Source organism: Triturus cristatus, chromosome 1_1 (assembly GCF_964204655.1).
Source record: "Triturus cristatus chromosome 1_1, aTriCri1.1, whole genome shotgun sequence".
NCBI classification, from domain to species: Eukaryota; Metazoa; Chordata; class Amphibia; order Caudata; family Salamandridae; genus Triturus; species Triturus cristatus.
In genome coordinates this window covers 1,088,349,245-1,088,362,032 of record NC_140579.1, presented here as the reverse complement: position 1 = coordinate 1,088,362,032, position 12,788 = coordinate 1,088,349,245, and positions in this window count along the sequence as shown.

Below are 12,788 nucleotides of genomic sequence, written 5' to 3'. Positions count from 1 at the left end.
GTACAATGTATTTGTAAATATTGTTACAATAAATTAGAAGAAAACAAAATGCCAGATAGAGCTGTCCATAATGACTTAGAATTAGTAGCTATACCGCCTGAACTTCAAGATTTAAATACATATGAGGCCATCCTTATTCAATCTGTGCACCCTTTTCAGGCTATAATTCGTATGGAGCCTAAAACAGGTAAGCTGCCTCCAACAGATCTATCTACAAAGAGGTTTAAAAGGAAGAGTTGTGTATTTACCTTTAGATTTTAAGAAAAATGTTGAAACTGTTGGTGTAGAAAGAGAGGATACTGAACCTGTAGTCATTCTTGTTAATGGTGTGCCCACAAAGAGTCGGAAAATATGGCAAGAGTTAGTAGATGTGAGGAAAGTCCAAAAGGCCAAATTATATCTGGTGAAAAACAATATTTACTATAGAAGTGTAAATGTAGAAGAAGAAGAAATGACTTTAGAAGATGAAACAGATATTTCAAGTGGACAAATAGAAAAAGTGGAGAATTTAAGAAAAGAAGAAATTTATGAACATTATACTATACACCCTCTACATTCAAAAGAACTGATAGGAGATACTATTGAATTGTTCCAGATGAAAAAAGCAGAAGGAACTCCCATGAGTGTGTGGGAAAAAAGTTTGGAAGCTTGTTGTTTTCCACAGCTGTTCCCTACTGGAAAAGGTGGACGATATGATGAACGACCAGTTCAGATTCCAGCTTCAGAATATCGTACTTTACGACTCTACTCAGAAGAACCAAGATTTCATCAGTGTATTTCATATTTGTTTCATCTTTTAATTGAGAGTGATCGGTCTGCACTTTCATATGCAGTTAACCATATATTAAAAACTGGAACGCATTTTTCACATGTTTCTGCAAAGGACTTTATGGACAAAGTTGAAGAAAGAGACAAACATTTAGAATCACAGTTAATTAATTTGATGGCATGTCAACGTGGCACTAATGAACATTGGTATCGACGTCATGGGGAATTAAAATGTATGTTCAGAAACTTAGGAACTCCTACCTGGTTTGTTACACTTAGCTGTGCTGAGTACGCATGGGATGATTTACTGGATTTTCTACGAGAAGCAAATTCAAATATAGAAAATATTGAATTGAAGACACCTGGAGAACTGTGTTCCCTATATCCTGTAAATGTCTGCAGATATTTTAATCATAGATTTGAAGCTATGTTGTCTTTCATCTGTAATAAACAAAATCCACCTATTGGCAAAGTTATTGATTTTTTGGGAGAAAAGAATACCAAACTAGAGGTGCTCCTCATATACATATGCTTTTATGGATGAAGGATACACCCAAATTTGTAATTGATTCGGATGAGACAGTTTTATCTTTTATTGAACAGTATGTTACCTGTGCAATTCCGAAAACAGGAGGACAAAATATCTTAAGACAGCAAGTTTTACGGTTTCAGAGTCATCGATGTGGAAAATATTGTCGACGGAAATATAAGTCAAAGGATACATTTTACACAAATTGTCGATTTGGCTTTCCACGTCCAGTAATTTCCAAAGGAAGAGTGAACAGTTTTATGTCAGCAATGAAGCATACTATCACTCGAAAATCACCCAAAAATACTTATAATATAAAAAGAACAGAAGAATCGAAGTACATTACTGATTACAATCCGGTGATTTTGAAGATGTGGAATGCAAATATGGACATACAATATGTTGCAGATAACTCAATTGCTGTTGCTCGCTATGTCACGTCATATATTACCAAGTCTGAGAAGACAGAATTGAAAGAAATGTGGGAGGAAATTTCACAGGAGAAGACACTTAGCAAAAGATTTTACAGCTTCAGCTTGAAGATGCTTTCACATTGGGAAATTGGATCCTACGAATGTTCGGATCGATTGACATATGCAAGTTTATATTCAAAGTCAAGAGGAATCATCTGGATAAGTCTAGGCCTTGCTGCAGCACGAAATCAAGTTTTGAAATCTGTACATGAAATTGAATACTTGGCACTGAATGAACCAGAAAGTACAGATATTCTGAGGTCAAATATGTTGGATACATACTATCCAAATAGAAGTCCATACCTGGAAAACATATGTCTATATGAAATACTGCAACAATATAGTTTTTAAAAAAAGGTTACAGAAAAAATAAATGAAGGAAAATATGCTGTAATTGGATTTGATGGATGTTTGGTAAAGCATGCCAAAGGAAATTTGATTAATCACAGGAAATTAAGTTGTGATACTCCAGATAAGAGAGAGTTTTTCTATTTAGCTCTTCTGCAACTCTTCAAACCTTGGCAGACTGAAATGGAATTACTTGGAGATTTTGACTGCTATGAAGATTCTTTCAATGCATGTAAAGATAGCATTGAATGTACAATTTTTCCAAATTATCTCCAAATGTTGAATGAAGAGATTATTCAAGAAAAGACTATTTCAGCTGAAATTGTTAGAGATAGTTCACAAGATAGTCAGAGTTCTGCTCCACAAAGTCAAGATCACTAGGAGAAGCCATACTTGAAAATGATACAACAAACAAATGATGGACGGAATGCTGACAATGCAAACATTCTCCCCCAGTCAAGAGATCTGGGTTAAATCCATCGTTCTTTTGCCCACTACACCACCCCAGTTTAGACATGGCCATATGCAAATCAGTCTTGACCCTGTGCCTCATGGGAACAGTCCAGCCCGAACTGCCAAGCCATGTCTTCCCTGGACCAGAATCAAGCATCCTAGGACCGGTTTCTGGCTATCAGCCGTCATCAGCCAGGATAGCATGACTCCAGTGGCGTAGTGAGCACGGGTCCCACGTCTGGGAATACCCATCCCACTTAGGGCGAAAAGCGTTACAACAAACAAATGATGGACGGAATGCTGACAATGCAAACATTCTCCCCCAGTCAAGAGATCTGGGTTAAATCCATCGTTCTTTTGCCCACTACACCACCCCAGTTTAGACATGGCCATATGCAAATCAGTCTTGACCCTGTGCCTCAAGGGAACAGTCCAGCCCGAACTGCCAAGCCATGTCTTCCCTGGACCAGAATCAAGCATCCTAGGACCGGTTTCTGGCTATCAGCCGTCATCAGCCAGGATAGCATGACTCCAGTGGCGTAGTGAGCACGGGTCCCACGTCTGGGAATACCCATCCCACTTAGGGCGAAAAGCGTTACAACAAACAAATGATGGACGGAATGCTGACAATGCAAACATTCTCCCCCAGTCAAGAGATCTGGGTTAAATCCATCGTTCTTTTGCCCACTACACCACCCCAGTTTAGACATGGCCATATGCAAATCAGTCTTGACCCTGTGCCTCATGGGAACAGTCCAGCCCGAACTGCCAAGCCATGTCTTCCCTGGACCAGAATCAAGCATCCTAGGACCGGTTTCTGGCTATCAGCCGTCATCAGCCAGGATAGCATGACTCCAGTGGCGTAGTGAGCACGGGTCCCACGTCTGGGAATACCCATCCCACTTAGGGCGAAAAGCGTTACAACAAACAAATGATGGACGGAATGCTGACAATGCAAACATTCTCCCCCAGTCAAGAGATCTGGGTTAAATCCATCGTTCTTTTGCCCACTACACCACCCCAGTTTAGACATGGCCATATGCAAATCAGTCTTGACCCTGTGCCTCATGGGAACAGTCCAGCCCGAACTGCCAAGCCATGTCTTCCCTGGACCAGAATCAAGCATCCTAGGACCGGTTTCTGGCTATCAGCCGTCATCAGCCAGGATAGCATGACTCCAGTGGCGTAGTGAGCACGGGTCCCACGTCTGGGAATACCCATCCCACTTAGGGCGAAAAGCGTTACAACAAACAAATGATGGACGGAATGCTGACAATGCAAACATTCTCCCCCAGTCAAGAGATCTGGGTTAAATCCATCGTTCTTTTGCCCACTACACCACCCCAGTTTAGACATGGCCATATGCAAATCAGTCTTGACCCTGTGCCTGTGGTGGTGTAGTGGGCAAAAGAACGATGGATTTAACCCAGATCTCTTGACTGGGGGAGAATGTATGCATTGTCAGCATTCCGTCCATCATTTGTTTGTTGTAACGCTTTTCGCCCTAAGTGGGATGGGTATTCCCAGACGTGGGACCCGTGCTCACTACGCCACTGGAGTCCAGCTATCCTGGCTGATGACGGCTGATAGCCAGAAACCGGTCCTAGGATGCTTGATTCCGGTCCAGGGAAGACATGGCTTGGCAGTTCGGGCTGGACTGTTCCCATGAGGCACAGGGTCAAGACTGATTTGCATATGGCCATGTCTAAACTGGGGTGGTGTAGTGGGCAAAAGAACGATGGATTTAACCCAGATCTCTTGACTGGGGTAGAATGTATGCATTGTCAGCATTCCGTCCATCATTTGTTTGTTGTAACGCTTTTCGCCCTAAGTGGGATGGGTATTCCCAGACGTGGGACCCGTGCTCACTACGCCACTGGAGTCCAGCTATCCTGGCTGATGACGGCTGATAGCCAGAAACCGGTCCTAGGATGCTTGATTCCGGTCCAGGGAAGACATGGCTTGGCAGTTCGGGCTGGACTGTTCCCATGAGGCACAGGGTCAAGACTGATTTGCATATGGCCATGTCTAAACTGGGGTGGTGTAGTGGGCAAAAGAACGATGGATTTAACCCAGATCTCTTGACTGGGGGAGAATGTATGCATTGTCAGCATTCCGTCCATCATTTGTTTGTTGTAATACTTGAAAATGAAGCGGCAATAGCAATGAGTGAAGTGGAAACGGTGATGCAGCAAGCACAACAGGACAATATTGATTTGGAAAATTTGGAGGAATGTCTGAATACTGAACAGAAAGAAATATATCACAAAGTTCCACAACAGATACAACATGGATTACTGCATGAAAAGAATGATTGCCAATGTACATCATTTAGACCTGTCAGGGGCGCGTGATCGACAGTGCACTGACTGCTGCGACAACCATGCAAAGCGGCTCGAAACACGTCTGTCCCAAAACTACCAGTCCCGGCGGGCGTTGCGAGGCATGCCTCACGTGACCTGCGCAGCGTCCGTCACGGAAGCAAAAGGGCGAAGGTCGACTCCTTCGGAGCCGATAATTCTTCCTGGCTACGCTGGCAGCAGGATCGCATTGACCCCAAGGTATCGGACGGCAAGAGGACCGTGCACCCTCCCCGAGATAACCCAAGTTCATTTGAGGTAGGCGTTTTGAGCTGGTACCTCCCTTCGCTCCTCTGTTGGCTGAGACCCGGGGTGTGTTGGTCTCATGCAGAGGAGTGTTCATGTTTTAGAAAACCTCAAGCAACCTCGCCCCTCTGTTGGCAGAGACCAAAAGTTGGAGGTCTTGTGCAGAGGAGCGTTTATTACTTTGAGGCCCCCCACAAGAAGGGCCTCATAATACCTCCGCTTGAAGGAGGTCCGTCTTGGTGATCTCGCACGGGGGGAACGTTTTCACGTTGGTGATTCTCAGTCTTGACTTCCCATGTGTTGATAGAGGTTACGCTGACAAACACCACTATTGGCAACTGTTATTTCCTGCAGAGAATTCGTCACTGAGCAGTAGAGACATACTGCCGGTGTACGTGGATTGTATAACATGGAACTGGCGATGTATAACTAATCTTGGCAAAACGCATTTACTGGCAGAAGCAAGGCGTGTAGCACTTCACGATCCAGCAGCCAGTCATCACTATTGTTTTTCTTCTTCTGTTCCATATATAGATATAGGAGAGAGGGGGTGGTGCCATACCGGCTGGGCATAAGAGTCTTGCTTCAAACACAAGTTGGTAGGTGCAATTAGAGAGACTGAGTCGTGCAGTGTTTAATGTGTCACAATCACTGAAGTGCCGATCCAATTTGCATGTTCTTTTGTTTCTTTTGTTTTACATACTAGTTGCCTGAAGTAACCTTGTCACTGCCCCTTGCTCTCCCCTATACGTTAGGCTTCACCTTCTTTGCTTTTCAGGTGAGATGAGCGAGATTTTGTGCGTAATGCTGGTTTCTGTTTAAACTGTTAGTGCGGTAGTATCCACAGGCACGGAGCTCATATTGTGTTTGTCTTTTCTTTGCTTTTCAGATCTCCCTCCCCGCGGTCCCTACCCTTTCCTTCCCCCGCTCGATTACCTCAACAGTCCGTGTTAAATTGCAAGCCAGACTTGGGGTTGTCCAGAGGTGGGCCCCTTTAAAACATCAACACAGCCCTGAGGACATCGGAACGGAGGAACCTGACAGACCTATTCTTATGTACATCAGTGGACAAGTTGGAATGGAGAAGAGTTTCTTGATTAAATGTTTGTCAAGTTATTTACAGAAAACAACGGATTCACATTTGTCTTTTGTTCTAACTGCTCTAACTGGGTTAGCAGCACACAACATTAAAGGGATTACTTTACATCGTCTACTTATGTTACCAGTAGAACATGAAAATAAGTTGGAATACCACAGCTATCTGGAGAAGCTTGTTTCGAAGTTTCAAGAGTACTGAAGAAAATGAAACTTCTGGTGATTGATGAAGTAAGCATGGTCTCAAATGTAATGCTTGCATTTGTACATTTGAGGATGCAGCAGATTTTAAAAACAGATTATGATGTTTTATTTGGAGGAAAACATGTAATTTTATTGGTGATCTACTACAACTCACGCCTGTGAAAGGCCAACCAGTTTTTAAAACCCTTCTTCATGAAAACACTAAAAAATCTTTGGGAAGTATTGGAAATGTGAACATTTGGTGTTATTTTGAATATAAGGAACTTACCAAGAACATGCGACAAGCAAATGATGAAGATTATGGAAATATTCTTCAAAATATTAGAATTGGTGTCTTAACAAAGGATGGAAAAAATGCTTTAGAAAGTCGGCTACTAAGAAACTTGTCCCAAAAGAAAATGTTGCAGCTGAAACAATCTACCGAAGAATTGCAGAAAAGAAATCTATAATTTGCCTTATGCCAACACTGAAAGAATGCTCTACATTCAATGAAGAACTGTTGAACCTGGAGAATGAACCGATAATGAAAATGGTAGCTATTGATAAAGTAGAAAATGAAGGAGTAACTGTCAGAGAAATTGCAGTTAATATTAGACTCTTTGGAAAAATCAATATCTAAGACTGCTGGTTTGGAAAAGACCTTATATGCATCTCTAAACTGCCGGGTAATATTACGGCATAATTTAGATGTTAAGAAAGGATTAGTAAATGGAGCAACGGGGAAAGTTGTTGACTTTGTTAGTTATGCAAATAGAGATGGGATTGAATTTTTGAAGATGAAATTTGATCAGATTGAAGAGGTGAAACAAATTGGACGCTGTTCTGTTCGTTTCTTGCTTGTTCGTATAAAACAGTTTCCTTTTTGCTTAGCTTATGCAGTGACTATTCATAAATCTCAAGGTTCAAGTGTAGACAGTGCTTTGGTAAATATTGGAAGTTCTGTGTTTAAGGAGGGTATGGCATATGTTGCATTGTGTCGAGTAAGAACGTTATCCGGATTGTATTTGATTGATTTTGATGAAGAAAAGGTTAGTGCAGATGTAAATTGTGTAAAAGAGTACAATAGGTTAAGAAGACTCTATACTCCTAGTTTAGGTGAATATCCTATTTATGAAAAACGTTTAATACGTCCAAAACGAAAATATGATAAAGATTTTACTGAGGTAGCAAAGAAAAAAAGAATTGAAAAGAATGATGATTCTGGAAAGAAAATAGAAGAGAACACGGTTGCTAATATTGGAGTATATCAGTTTGAAAATAGTTCAGGTATCAACTGCTATGCTAATGTGATCGTCAATGTTGTGTTTTTTTTTAGAAATTCTACAGCATGCAACTTTGGAAAATCGAGAAAAAAGATGTTGTTCTTTGTTACATTATAATTTTGAGAAGTTGAAAACTGATAAAACTAAAGTACATACTGCTTCTGATGTGCGGAATCTTCTGTACATATGTTCTGGATCTTCACAATTTACACAGAATGTACAGCAAGATGCTCAGGAATTTCTTATGTTTATGCTTGCAGTATTAGAAGATGAAGGTATCCAAATTGAAAATCTGTTTGGACTACGATACAGATGGGATCATAGATGTGACAGTTGTTCATTTTCATCTACTACTAAAATAGACACTGAACGATTCATATATTTGGCAATAGCAGATTTGAAAACAGCGTGTTTCAATGATTTAGTAAAATCAGCTAGTCAACATATGGAATGTACTCAGTGCAAATCAGAAATGTTGTCAACATTATTTATACAAAGATGTGGACAATATATTATTTTAATGCTGCAACGTTGCAGAGCAGATGGAACAAAAATAGAAACCAAAATTAAAAATTTTGTGGCAGGTCAAGTTTCAATTTCAGGAAGAACTTTTAAAACAGTGGCTATTGTTTTCCACGATGGAACTACCTCAACATCTGCACACTATACCGTATATTTAAAATGCAATAAAGGATGGAGACTATGTAATGCACATTTAGAGCATAAATATCGGTTGCCTAATGAAATACCGAATTCATATTTAATATTTTTGATGCCAAAATTCTGAGAAGATGTCAACATGAAGTAATCAATATATGTTGGATATATTCACAACAAATATTTTCACAAACATCATTCTGCCTATTGGGAAGGTGTTAATATGAATTCAGAAGTTTATTTTGGATATCCTCAGTGCAAATGTTTTCAGAAACATCATTTGGCATTTTGGAAAGATGTTCAGAATTACGGTTTAAATAATTGATTCTGTTTTTTCATATTGTATTTTGAAAAATGTGTTCGAAAGAAGGTGCTCATATATGTAATCTTTGTGTTATATACAATGTTAATAAGGATGTTCATTTGTGAAAATGGAAATAGAGAATTGAGTTTGTAGTAGATATTTTGAAGATAGATGTGTTTTTTTTTTTAAACAATCTTATTGATTGTATTTTTTTGCCCACTGTCACCTGTTGATCAAAATTGAAATCTCTGTGTGTATGGTGAAATTCAATAGGTTCTGAAGACAGTTTTTCTTCTCTTTTACAGACCTTATTACTAAAGTTTAAAGTATTTTAAATTTGCATTATAAAAAAGAAGTGAATATATATTACTATTAATTTGATATCTACTTGGAAACAGGTAAGATTAATTCACCCAGGTACTACCCTTGCAGTCTATCAAAGACACTCTCACTCCCCATGCCCATCTCCAGTCACCCAGCCAGTACTATATACTAATGCAATCTGTCCACTAATACCCAAGTACTTATAAATACACTATGCACTCTCTTTACAGCACTATAATCATCTAGTTACTAGTCACGTAATTATGGAACGGCTTAATTACGAATATAAGTACAGCTACAATATTCTGTACACTATCCATACAGACCTCTAACCACCTATATACTATTAATGCACTCCTCTAAATACTCAGTTATTACCCATGCAGTGTAGGAATCCTCCTGTGAGCCCAATGCACTTCTCCAATTACCCATCCAGGCAATATGTAAGCACTTATAAATTCACCATGCACTCTGTTTGCAGCACTGTAATTATTCTAGTTACTAGTCATGTACTTATGGAATGGAGTAGCTACTTACACAAGTATCTGATATTATTATTAATAGAAGCTTTCAGGGAGGATATAGTTAGAAATTAGCATTTAAAAAACCTTTGTAATTCACTGAAAAAAAATATAGGTTTCAGGGACGTTATAGTTACAAATTAGCATTTAAAAAACCTTTGAAATTCACTGAAAAAAACATAGGTTTCAGGTACGTTATAGTTACAAATTAGCATTTAAAAAACCTTTGAAATTCACTGAAAAAACCATAGGTTTCAGGGACGTTATAGTTAGTTGGACATTTCACTCATACAAAACAATTGAAATTCCGCCGTTATAGTTAGTTGAGCTAACTCTAACTCGTACGCCCGCAATGCACTGCTGATGACGTCATATATTACATCATTCATGACATGGTCAGTGACATCACTGTGTCCCCTGCCAAGGGCTTGAAATAGTCTCAGAGACACAAAAACTTCACCTCCAGCTCTCCTGAACTTCCTTGCTGGCTTCCCAGCTGCTGTATTTGACCTCTGGAGGCTGTTTGCTGCTGGGAGCTGGAAAAGTAAGGCAACTTCAAGAAGCGCGACGCATCCGCACCCGTTTCCGATGCATCACCGAAGAAATCAATGCAGCGCATGCCGCGGCTCGAGAAATCACTGCACACCGAATTCCGTGCACCGATCTCCAAAGTCTGAGATCACCGCACTGTTTCCGACGCAGGCTCCGCTGTGGGGCTGCAAGAACCAACACATCATGGGACCACTGCTGGAGAGAACAACGCAGTGTCGTCGCCACTGCCGCATGAAGAACGGATGCATCCCTGATCCTCACGCATCGTATCTGGGCACCATGCCGGAAAGAACAACGGGGTTGCAGTAAGAAACCGACGCATCACATCCCCGCACCGTAAGAAACCAACGCATCACCTCCCCTTCAGTAAGGAACTGACACATCGCCGCCCCTGCGTGACAGTAAGGCACTGACGCATCACCTCCCCTGAACTAAGGAACCAATGCATCACCTTCCCTGGGCATAAGGAACCAACGCATAAACTTCCCTGCAACAGTTTTGGTTTGTGTGCATGACGCATCCCAGGTACTGTGTGTGAAAAGTGTTTTATCTGCAATTTGCTTTGAACAGAACTATTTTTACCTTTAAAAGGTCATATTTTGATTACTGTATTGTAGATTTTTGTCATTTTGGTCTTATTTGGTTTAGATAAAGATTACTTATTTTTCCAAACTAGTGTGGTGTCCATTTGTAGTGTGTTCACTGCATTACTGTATGTGTGCACAAATGCTTTACACACTGTCTCTGAATTAAGCCTGTGTACTCGTTCCAAGCTAACAAAGGGGCCTGAGCAGGGGTTATTTTAGAAGTGTATCCCCCTTACCCTGACTAGGAAGAAGGGTCCCTACTTGGACAAAGGTGTGAACCCTTGCCAACTAGAGACCCCTATTTCTAACAGTATGTGATTCTCCTCTCTCTCTGGGCTGATCTTGACACAGGGAGAGCAGTGGAGTCACCAGCATGAACAGATTGCTGGGTGATGGGACAACTCTCTTGACCTCTTCTTTAGCTACAAGGATTTGAAGTTAGTTCTCTCATAGTTTCTCAGATCATGGTTGGGAAGCATGTTCACTGTAAATTTTCCCTTTGCATGTGATACCTTTCAGGTTACTGTCAAGAGCTGCTGTTTTCAAGGTGCCATGTCTTGACTTCGCTGTGATGTAAGCAGTACTGTGAAGATGCAGTGCAGCTATTCTCAGGACAGTTTCCTTAGCAGTTGTGTGCATGCACAAACGTTCAGGGTATGCTTCTTGAGCAGTACTGCACAGACACAATGCTGGTTGATGCATGTTGTTGTCCTGAGCAATGCTCTGCAGATGCCATGCTGGGATCTTCAGGGTTTCGATGCATAGCAGTGCATTATGGATACCATGCTGTTTTTTCAAGGTCCGTGTCTAGAGTGGCACAGTTCAGATATCATGTTAGTATCCCAGTGCCTGTGTTACCTCCTGGAAGTGGGGAAGTTCCCTACCAGCTCCTTCTTATGCGCTTTCATTGGACTGTAGGATAGATGTCTGCTCTGAAAAGTCCAAAATAACACATAGCCTTCTTCTGCCTCTCTTCCCATAATTTAATTTCCGTTGCTTTGTATTTAAAAAAACATATCTTAAAAAAAAACAACTCCGACCACCACCCAATCTCCAACAACCCAACTTTGGACAAATTCTTGGAAAAATGTGTGCATCAACAGATTTGCAGTCACATCGATCAATTCCAACTCCTCAACTACTGCCAATATGGTTTCAGGCCTGGTCACAGCACTGAAACTGTTTACAACTCTCAACGATCAGCCAACCAGAATGAATCCTGTTTACTAATCCTACTTGACCTTTCAGCTAGGTTTCACACGGTCAAACATGAGACTCTTATAAACCTCTTGAAATACAGTATGGGTCCCCCTGGTACCATGTTAAAATAGTTCTCCTCATTCCTACACAACAGATCTCAATGTGTCTTGATCAACCACAGTCTCTCCGATCAGTCATGCTTGGTGTCCCCCAAGGCTCAATTCTCTCCCCCACCCTGTTTATCATGTACATGGAGCACCTGACAGAAATCCTCAAACTCTCGAACATATCCTACCACATGTATGCTAGTGATACTCAGCTCTACATGAAAATTGCCTCACCCAAAGACATCTACATCCTCAATAGCACAACATTGTCTGACTCATCCCCACCTTAAACTTAACGCACTCAAAACAAAATTCCTAATAATCTCACCACCCAATATCACTCCTAACATCAAAGAATGGATCCCACATTTTATAGCCCTGAACTGCACCCAGCACATCTTTGACTCAGCAAAATCCCTATGAATAATCTAGGACAATAACCTCTCCATGCAGAAGCACATCAGCGCCTCCACCAGAGGGACCAATCTTCAACTTCACGCATTAAGGAAACTTAAACCTTTCCTTCCCAGATCACAAGACAGCAGTTCAAGCACTTGTGATCTCTAAGCCAGACTATGGTAGTGCTACCCTCGTGGGCCTACCAAAAATAAAACGAACTCCTTTGAAGGCTACGTTGAACGCGGCGGATCGGCTTATCACAGGCTTGAAAAAAAGTGATCATATCACTTCTGATCTCCAGTCACTGAACTGGCTACTTTATGAGGCTAGGATACATCTAAAAATTGCTTGATTGACTCATAAAGCTCTTCACCACAACACTCCTTCCTAACTGGCCCA